This window comes from Tachysurus fulvidraco, chromosome 15 (assembly GCF_022655615.1).
Source record: "Tachysurus fulvidraco isolate hzauxx_2018 chromosome 15, HZAU_PFXX_2.0, whole genome shotgun sequence".
Taxonomy (NCBI): Eukaryota; Metazoa; Chordata; class Actinopteri; order Siluriformes; family Bagridae; genus Tachysurus; species Tachysurus fulvidraco.
This window is the reverse complement of record NC_062532.1, coordinates 6,322,954-6,333,935: the sequence shown is the minus strand read 5'-3', so window position 1 is coordinate 6,333,935 and position 10,982 is coordinate 6,322,954. Positions and strand designations below refer to the sequence as shown.

General features: G+C 37.6%; 1 long non-coding RNA gene across 1 annotated transcript; it reads left to right on the top strand.

Moving 5' to 3' along the window:
- Positions 1 to 4,956: 4,956 nt before the first annotated feature.
- On the top strand, positions 4,957 to 10,771 carry LOC125138618. Its single transcript, XR_007137866.1, has 2 exons — positions 4,957 to 5,329; positions 10,420 to 10,771. It is a non-coding gene; the product is annotated as an uncharacterized LOC125138618 (long non-coding RNA).
- Positions 10,772 to 10,982: the final 211 nt, after the last annotated feature.

The following is a 10,982-nucleotide window of genomic DNA, read 5'->3' as shown; positions in this document are numbered from 1 at the left end:
TTAATAGAACTATTAATAGAATAGAACTTCTTTCCTTGTCGTTTAGGACGTAACATACTTTTTCTACGTATTTTGCAAACACCAGACCTGACCTTAGTTTTCCTCCTCCTGAGACTAGCCGTCATCTGAAGCGGTGGTATGCTGTATTTGTATTTATCCAATCACGGATGTTGATGCGAATGCAAATATGCAAATAATAAGAACGTTAAGTATGAGTAGTGTGAAATGTGGAACATGATAACCCAGGACACATTTTTTTACATAGTATTACTGCATGCTATATCTTCCACTCTGACTCACTGCCACTCTATTTTAGCGATCTTTTTTATACACACTACAACAATTGCTTGTCATAGATCTACATCTATGGTACATTTTTAAACTTGACAACCCTGTAATGGTTAGCACGTTCGCCTCACACCTCCAGGGTCAGGGTTCGATTCCCGCCTCCACCTTGTGTGTGTGGAGTTTGCATGTTCTCCCCGTGCCTCGGGGGTTTCCTCCGGGTACTCCGGTTTCCTCCCCCGGTCCAAAGACATGCATGGTAGGTTGATTGGCATCTCTGGAAAATTGTCTGTAATGTGTGATTGCGTGAGTGAATGAGAGTGGGTGTGTGTGCCCTGCGATGGGTTGGCACTCCGTCCAGGGTGTATCCTGCCTTGATGCCCAATGACGCCTGAGATTAGGCACAGGCTTCCCGTGACCCGAGGTAGTTCGGATAAGCGGTAGAAAATGAATGAGTGAGAGAAAGTGAGAACTTGCGAATCTTGTGATGTGTTAAGTCTTCCTTGTTGCTGTTGCGTTGTGGTTGTTGTGAAATGAAATGTCCTCTTTGAGGATTACTTTTACTCTAATCTGCTTTTTAGTTTTATCTTCATACTGCGGTTTATATTATATCGCTGTAGTATTTCTCTAATAGTCATCATTTTGCTGAGTTTCCATGGTTACACTGGCATATTAAGTGTGTGTGTTTCCTCCAGCTGGCGTCATCTGACGTTTCTTGTCTTCGATCTATGTTCCCTTTTTCTGAAGCGCTCAGCATTTATGGAACGAGTGGATCTTGTTTCAGAAAGCCACTAATCAGAATCAGGAGGTTCTCGTTTAATGTTGGAGCGGACAAGAGAGTACAAAAAGGTAGAAAAAGACAGCGGGAGAGAGGAATGTTGGGGGACGGAGGGAAAAAAAATACTTCACATCACGTTCTTTCTTTCTTTCTTTCTTTCTTTCTTTCTTTCTTTCTTTCTTTCTTTCTTTCTTTCTTTCTTTCTTTCTTTCTTTCTTTCTTTCTTTCTTTCTTTCTTTCTTTCTGTCCCTTTTCTCATCTCTCAATCTTTCCATCATTTCATCGTCCCTCAGTCGCTTGTGCTTTGTGTAGAGTTGCTGGTTTCTGCATTCAGACTTCATAAATCTCCACATAGCTTCTGGCTGCATTTAAAACATGACTCACGTTTTATTTTTTATTTTTTTGTTTGTTTTCAGACTCTGATTTTTTGCTCGTCTCGCACGCTTTCCAGAGTGACATCACATCCACTTAAACAGAGCTAGTACTGCATGATTACAGAGAAAATAAGCTGTGTGTGTGTATGTATGTATGTGTGTGTAAGACTCATATAAAATAACACGTGTACAATTATCATTACATTTTCATCAAATTGGCTGCCCGAGCTGAAATCTTAAGCCTCGGGATAAGTAATTAATCCTGTTTTAATCACGATCTGGATTTTTGGCTTTCACTTTTAAATAAACGTCAGCATCTATAATAATAATAATAATAATAATAATAATAATAATAATAATAATAATAATAATAATAATAATGCTGTGCTTGGGTAATGTAAGACATTATTTGTAATGACCAGCACTTTAAATCACAAACTCAGAGTGTGGGATGAGTGTCACACAAAAAAAAAGGGCAAAAGGTTTTTTTTTTCTTCTCTTTTTTTAGCTAAATTTATCATTGTAATTCTGCGGATTGTAATTATTATTCAGACTTCATACACCTTAATTTGTGAAGATGATCATGCATCTGACATCCATGCAGCACCCAGTCCATTTTGTCCTAATCAATGAATTAGTTTACTTGTTCTCCATCATATGTTTTTATTTATGACTGTAATCATGTACAAGTATGAAAGCTTATAAGGTACACTTACAAACACGGGGTCACAGGGAATCTATCCCAGAAGAACACGACAGTAGCCTTTATATTGTGAGGTATACATTAGTTCACAGTGAAATTCTTTCTTCACATATCCCAACTTTGGAGGTTGGGGTCAGAGCACAGAGTTACCCAAGATACAGCACCACTAGAGAAGAGAGAGGGTTAAGGGCCCAACAGTGGCAGCTTTGACAGTGCTGGAGCTTGAACCCTGATCCTAGCAACAACCTACTGTCGAGCCTTAACCACTTGATCCTCTACTGCCCTTAACAGAAAGCAGGAAACACCCTGGATATCCATTACAGTGCACAAACAAACAACCACTCACACAGTACGAACAATTTAGAGATTCCAATAAGCCTACAGTGTATTGTCTTTGCACTTTGAGGAAGAAACCCAAGGACCTAGAAGAAACCTCTAAAGCACATGGAGCTCATGCGAACTCAAACCTCCAACCCTGAAGGACTGAGGCAAATGTTCCTACCAGTAAGCCATCATCCACCCTCAAACCTGTATGTCCTTATTCCACACAATCAGTACATTATTCACTATGAAATATGTGTTAACATGATGCCATGGAAAACATACTGGTTCTAAACCCCAATCCAAACTCTCAGATTTAATTCACATGATCTCTCTGAACCAGATTCCTGGCTACATCCAGCTCCTAATTTCTTGCATTCTACAAATCCATTAAAAATGATAAAAAGTGTGATATTAGATAATCATTCTTTTCCTAAATTGGCTTCAGGAGAAAGCTCACACACACACACACACACACACACACACACACACACACACACACACACACACACACACACACACACACACACACACACACACACACTTTGCTTTGAGGATGCTGCACTCTTTAATATGCCATGATTTCACGAGCAGGCGACTAGAGAAGAAGAAAGTAATGGAGCAAAATGTGGAATAAGAGACTTTTTTGAGGCTTCCGTGGCTTGTGTTTATTTTGGCCTGTGAATGATTTAAGCTAAAATACTACTTCGATAGGATACTACTTCAATTTCGTATCATATTACAGTGATATATAGATACAGGTATAGCTACAGGTCCAAAAACAATTAACTGACCAGTTTTGGTAACTCTGTACCAACTGTAGCCTCAGCGTGTTCGATGGATTGTCAGTTTTGAGATGCTTTTCAGCTCATCGTGGTTGTCAAGAGTGCTTATTTAAGTTACTGTATCCACAAACATGGGATGAAATGTCTTGCCTTATGTAGCTCTGTGTTGATTTATGTAACATCATGGCCCTGGAGGAACGTTGTCTCATTTCACTATGTACTGCATCAGCTACATATGGTTAAAAAGATGATAAAATCTTCTTGACTTGACTTAGTAGTGAGTGGAATGAGAATACAGGGTACCAAAAGTTTTGTCATTGTTTATTCATGATGAAGTTGATACAGTATGAGGATGTGATGTTCACTTAAGCCTTGACACTGGAGTCTGCCCACAGTAATAAACAATCTGCTCCCATTGGTAACATACAGGTTTACTGAGCCAATCACACACACACACAGACATACACACACACACACACACACACACACACACACACACACACACACACACACACACACACACACACACACACACACACACACAAGTGTTAAACTGGAGAGAACACAGCATGGGTACCATTGACTCAGCAATTTTTTTGATCCTGTCTCACAACCTTCTTACAACCTTCTCACAACAGTCGATTTTTGTGCATTTTTTATTTTGTACCATTTTGAAAAATTAAGCTGACCTCAAAATGACCCCCAGTATAAATTTAGATTAAAAGTATAACTTGCACAAGCTGTTCTGTCTCTGTTCATTTCTAATCTTTCTTTTAGTGTTCAATCTCTCTCTCTCTCTCTCTCTCTCTCTCTCTCTCTCTCTCTCCTGATTGTACCACTTGGTGATGTAGAACAGAAAGAAATCGACACTCAAGGCCCTGCATTGTTCATATCACCACTAGATGGAAGCAGTATTGCAACATTGGAAAAAACAAGGGGTAACGTGCAAGTTCCCTTGTCTTTAGTTACTTGTCTTTAGTCAAACACACACACACACACACACACACACACACACACACACACACACACACACACAGCTCTCTTTTTCTCTCTGTATGTGCATGTGTGGGATTGAAGCCAGACGTGACTTGTCACACTGAGTATTTCCTATCAGGCATAAGAGAGACTGAGAAACACACACACACACACACACACACACACACACACACACACACACACACACACACACACACACACACACCAGTAAACCTCATAATTGTCTGGTCTAAATAATCTGCCTTTGTTCTCCTGATTTGTTGATTTGATGATGTTCTTTTGTATGTGTGTGTATATAGTCACTTCTAGTAGACTGTATTCTGTGCCTGAATGTGTGTGTGTATCTTGGTGTGTGTGCATATGGGACAGATTGAAGCCAGGCATCTATCTGTCTCTTAGCTCTGAGGTGTGTATAGTCTCATGCTAAGCTTGTTTAAAGGTGTGTATGTACAGACTTCTATGTATGTATGTATGTTCAGGTTTGGTGTGTGTGTGTGTAACGAGTGAGAGATAGTTAAGTTCATTGGGCTATTTGTCACAACACAGTTGACCTTTGACCCCTTCACTAATACATCATACTCAATATAATCTGTATTATATATGTGTGTGTGTGTGTGTGTGTGTGTGTGTGTGTGTGTGTGTGTGTGTGTGTGTGTGTGTGTGTGTGTGTGTGTGTGAGAGAGAGAGAGAGAGAGAGAGAGAGAGAGAGAGAGAGAGACTTTCAGAGATAAAGCTGCTGTGAGAACTTTTCTTCATAAATCCTGAAGACGGATATCTAGATGTCTTATCTAAACAATAATAACGTTTTTTTGGCCAGTGGCTATTATACACAAAGTTTTAAACTAACATCACTAGCAACCAAAGCCCTGAATGCTTCCTTATGGAAATGGGAAATCACTCCATTCTTCTTGGAAGAATTGCATCAACAATTTTCTGTGTTGTACGAATCACAGAGCAGGATTTAATCAGGTGATCAAACATGGCCTCCGGTCACATTGTTTGACTGAAGAGAAATGGAGTGAACTAGATTTGGTAGAACAAGGACTGATCAGTGTGCAGATGGGATGCTAATATTTCTTGTTAGAAGGTAAGACTTACAGATTTTTTTAAATGTTGTAGGTATGGATTATAATTTTTTCTCATTTTGTTATGATGCTCATTTATCTGTTTGGAAGTTATGCTTAAGGCCTCATGCCTAATGGCTTGGAATCTCCTCAAGCTTGGAGGGTTGTTGGGTTTTTTATGCCATTTGTTGCATCTGCTTCTAAAATTTTCCAAAACTTTACAGACTTTTTGAGATGTTTCAGAAATGGGCAAAATTTTATTTCAATTTAGCTAAATCATTAATTTATTTATGCTATTACCTAGTTAACCTATGATATCTTAAAGCCTAGATGCTAGTTAATCAAATGGCAATTCTTTGTATAATACAAACAACAACAACAAACACTTTTGAAATAAAATATTATTTAGCTTCTTTATTTAGTTGCTAGGATGCTGATATCTGTTTAGATATTTAGATAGTACTGATTTCTTATGGCTAAGCTTATAAGCGTCTTGTTTAGATTTAATTAATTGTAATTCATCCAGTTTTCTACAACATTAACTACTTTTTTTGAGAATGAACTGAATTATTTTTATGCTATTAGCTAGTTAACCTATCCTAGCTTTTTACTTGGATGATAGCTAACCAGATTGTGTTTACATTTCTTTAAAATATAATTTAGTTAGTAAATGTATGCCTTGTGTTTAAGCTTGGAAGGTTGGTAAGATGGTGTTTAGATGACGTTAATTGGTTAACAGATCCTGAAATTTTCTGAGACATCAAAGATTTTTTCAATTTAGCAAAATCATGCTATTAGCTAGTTCACCTATGCTAGACAACTTTTGGGATGCTAACTAACCATGATACTTAAAAATACAATTTAGAAAGTTGTTGGTTTAACTGACACTTCAAGTGTTGGGTAAGACTAAACCAAAGAGTATGTTTACAGATCAAAATTATTTTAGCCATTGTATCTTATTTAGTTTTTTTTTAACTAACCTTGTAGCTGCACCTTGTACTGTAGATTGAGTATCTTGATTGGCTAACATTGTACTTGCTTCTATCTTGCTTAGCTAACCTTTTAGCTCAACCATCTAGCTCATATAGCAATCAGTAGTAGTAGCTATTTAGCAAATACTAGTGGTGGTATGTTAAACACCAAAAATTACAGCAGCTAGTTCAGGATCCATCCTACTCTAAGCTGACAAATTAACAACAGACGCTAAAGTGAGTTATAGAGTATATGATATTAAATAACAGCACAAAAGAGTGAGTTTTGCTAAAATTAAAACAGTTTATATATTTTTGTTTATTTATTTATTTATTTATTTATTTATTTATTTATTTAAACAATCGGCTGCTGCTGTCTAAGCACTGTTCTTTCCAATTGTTTGCCGTTCCTGATGGAAAAATGTCTACTGGAAACCATTAGGATAATTTTTTCTGCCTTTTTTTATTTATATATTCATTTACTTTTAACAAAAAAGTGTGCACGCTTAATATAAGCGCTTCAGTTGTATGTTTGAAGTTTTTTGCTGCAAAAGCCTGTTTATAATATAAGGTGTGTGAGATAAAGTGAACATATAAGCTCTTTGTGTGGCACAAAGTGTGTGTGTGTGGTTTTTATATACCATAAAGGCTTTAATATCTGAATCAGTGCTGACTGATATATATCTTGTCTCTGCTGATTGATAAAGCGGCTCTGCGTTAGGCTTTTTGAGCTTCTGGAACATTCCAGTTCTTGTACAGATCATAACTCAGGCTAAATGCTAATCTCCTGGAACATTACACACTCAGGGATTTCGAAAAAACAATAAACCTCGCTCCACCAAAACAAACGTCTCTTCGTTTAGGGGATGTGATGGAGCTTTGACAGAGGAGGAGAAGGACAAATAAACACCTCAAACAACAAAATATCTTTGTGATTATTGACATGGAACAAAAGCAACATGGCTCCTGTTTGGAGTTTTAAAAAAATGTCCTTGTGTTTGGTGTAAATTGTGGATAAAAACGTGTTTAGTAAATATTTTTCTGTTTTTTGATGTTTATTGCCTTGATTCTAGCAAGCATCTTAATTGTAAACAATGTCAGGGCTACTATGCTAACTTTTTCAAAAAAGTTTTGAGGTAAATAAAAAAACAATGATACTTCAAAAAGGTGTTAATCCTTAGATGTAAGTGATAAGATTCATCATTTTAACTGGAAACAAAGTTCATAAACAGAGGGATTATATTATAGCAGCTAAGGATTATCTGTAAAACTCCATGCTAACGTTAATCCTAGCTTCAATTGATTGGTGTGGCTGAGAGGATTTTTTTACTCTAGACATAAATCCTGTCGCAGATTTCGTTGTCTGTTCTGTCTTCTTCTAAAGGTCTCTCCACACAACTGTTTTACCTAAATATAACTGTTTTATTAATGATGAATACAAGCTTAAACAAAGTGTCGGAGTTGCAGCTTAGCCTTGAGTGTTTCAGGAGATAATAGGAGTGGGTTTTTATTGATTTATTTTTTTAATGAGTAAACTTTGACTACTGCAAGAACTACAGCCTAAATCATATATGAAGAGAGATGTACATTAGATATGAGACCTTGGGTTTAAATTAGTATTGTGCATGGATCGTTTACCAAAATCAAAATCGATCGTTCGATGGTGCTTTGCACCAAATTTGTGTGTATTTTTGAGGATGGTTAGGAGTAATGGTTTTGATTTTAATTCCACCAGAGGGAAATGGTGAGAGCCTGAGAAAATAAACATAGTCAGACATCTGTTGTTGGTATGAACTGATTTTTTTTCAGCTGTGGAAATTGAGATTTTTGGTTGTAAAAGGGGAAAAAAAAAACGAAAAGACTTTCCACTGAAAAGAGTATTCATTTTAGTGGTACAATAATGCATTGAGATTTCACCGTAATAAGTGACAAACAATGAGCAAAAAGACAGGGTTTCATTGCTATCCTTCTAAATTTGTTCAGGTGGCAAATTTTAATCATGTAGTTGAAGTGGAGTTACTGGAACTGTGGCTCATTTGCCATTTGGTGACAGGAACATCTTTGATTGCTCTTTTTTTTTTAATTAAATATTAAACAGTGAATGTTGTAATTGCAAATGCAAAAACCATGCCAGTTCTTCCAGCTGGTGTGTGTGTGTGTGTGTGTGTGTGTGTGTGTGTGTGTGTGTGTGTGTGTGTGTGTGTGTGTGTGTGTGTGTGTGTGTGTGTGTGTGTGTGTGTGTGTGTGTGTGTGTGGAACATTTTATTGAAGCAAAGCTGCTGAAGAAATCATGGCTTCTGGAGAACATCACATATGCTAAACCAAATTGGTTTAAAAGTTTTCAAAGCCCAATATATGCTCACACGCTCTTCTTGCAGAATTGCAGTTGGGGGCAAACAAAGCTCTATTCAGTACTGAATTTCAATGTTGGCTGATGCACTTTATGACTAAAAGTATGTGGACACCCGATGATCACACCCTTATATGGGCTTCCATCCACCTGTTAGGAAGGCAGAATGTTCTGAAATGCTTTTTTAGCATTAACCTTCACTGGAACTAACAGGGCCAAAATACTGTTCCATGACTTACCACCTCCATGTAGACATGTTTGCCTTTGTTGGACTTGAAGAACTTGAGCATTGATTGAGGATGTGATAGCTCAGTCAAATCACAGGACCACCAAACTGCCACTGCTAGGCCCCTGAGCATGGCCCTTAACCCTGGACTGCTTAGTTATATAAAGTAGATAAATGTAAGTCACTCTGGATTGTGTGAGCATGTGCCAAATGCTGTAAATGTAAATGAGTACCCTGTACAGAACCCTGATCTCAACCCCACTGAACACCTTTGAGACAAATTGGAGCACTCAATGTCATCCAACATTAGAACTAATGATCATGGATGGACAAATCCTCCATAATCATGGTCCAGAATCTACTGGAAAACCTTCCCACATGAGTGTGTCTTCGATAGCAGTCTTGACGACAAATCTAGCTGGAATTTTGGTTCCCTAAGTCATCCTTCTAATACATTATGGTTTCTATACCAAGTACATAAACAGTGATTAATGAAGCTACACAATCTGATTCTAATAATAAAAGAATTCAAAATGGAGATTCATTAATAATTTTATTACTATATTTCAAGAAATAGTACTTCATGATCTACATTATAAAACCATTAACAGAGACAAAGTATGAAATTTATTAATAAAATGAACTGTTAAAGCATGGTTTTCTGCTGTATTCGGGGGAAAATAGTGGCATTTATTTATTATTTTTTCATTGGTCGGAATCAGAGCATGCACAATCCTTCCATCAGACCTCAAGCCAGAATAGAAAGAATGCTGAAAGATCAGTTATTTGAAATGAACTGCATTGTTGGTAAAATTTGCATCTACCACATTAAATGCGGTAGCTGTGGTGTACACAAGTGCCATATAGGCCACACCAGACTGACCCGTGGGTGTTTATTGAAGGGTAAAAACCACCAAAATGTCAATGTAACACGCACTTAACTTTAAAACATTTTTATTGTCTGCTCTATTTTTACAACACCTGCATATTTAGAAAGACTTATTTTGTAAGAATTAGCCTTCAAAGCCAGACTTCGAATACAAACAGAAATTGTAATCATTGTCAAGTTGCTTAAATACACTTGGAAAACATTTTGGGACAGCACAAACTCTTCATCTCAGCATCAAAGGAAAACGATGCGTTCATGTTTCATGACTTATGGAATAGAAACGGTTCTTGGATGCGTGTTTGGGGTTATGTGAATCCTGAATCTTGTAACACTATGTGTCAGTTGCTGGCTCAAACTTATTTTGAAACTGTGCCACACACACACTGTACTAACATGAACTCAAAGATTGCCATGAAGGCCATTGTGTTAGCAGGATTGTCTCTTCCTGTCATTGTAGCAATATTTCTTGTACAGTCTGGGATTCTTTATCGGCAAACACACAGCATTTCCCTGTCAACACACACTTGTTTCTAACCAAGAATTCTTGGAGGTGTGGTTTCTGTGTGTAAAATTTAATTTAGCGACTTTTTATATGTAATACTGCTATGCTACCTCCTGGTGGTCAGGTGGCAGAAACCTGTGCTATTATTGTCATGTCTGGGTTTCTTTTTTTTCAGGCATGGAGCTAACCAAGCACTGAAGCGCTAACTCTTGGTGACTGTAAAGCCTGGATAAAGTAGGAGGATTGCGTCAGGAAGGGCATCTGGCGTAAAACCTGTGCCAAATCTATATCTATATTTGCAGTGGTGGCTCAAGTGGTTAAGGCTCTGGGTTGTTGACCGGAGGATCAGGGTTCAAGCCCCAGCACTGCCAAGCTGCCACTGTTGGGCCCATGAGCAAGGTCCTTAACCCTTACTGCTCCAATGGTGCTGTAATATGTAGGGATGTGGTAGCCTGCTAAAAGAGCAACACACATAATACTGTTATGCTTGTGATATAGAGTTTTGAAATAAAATTTGTATTAATTCACTTTTTGTTTTTGTCTGAAACTAACATTTATAAACACATGTTTACTGTTACGGTGTAACTTCAAAGCCCAAACCTTTTACCTTAGACTTACCGGGGACTCCGTCCCAAAACGCCAATAAAAGTCCAAGTATCAGATATGGGAAGCTGGCAGTGTGTTTTAATCTAAGAATGTTTACAGGAACAGGTGCATTTTATTTTTACACAGGTGAAT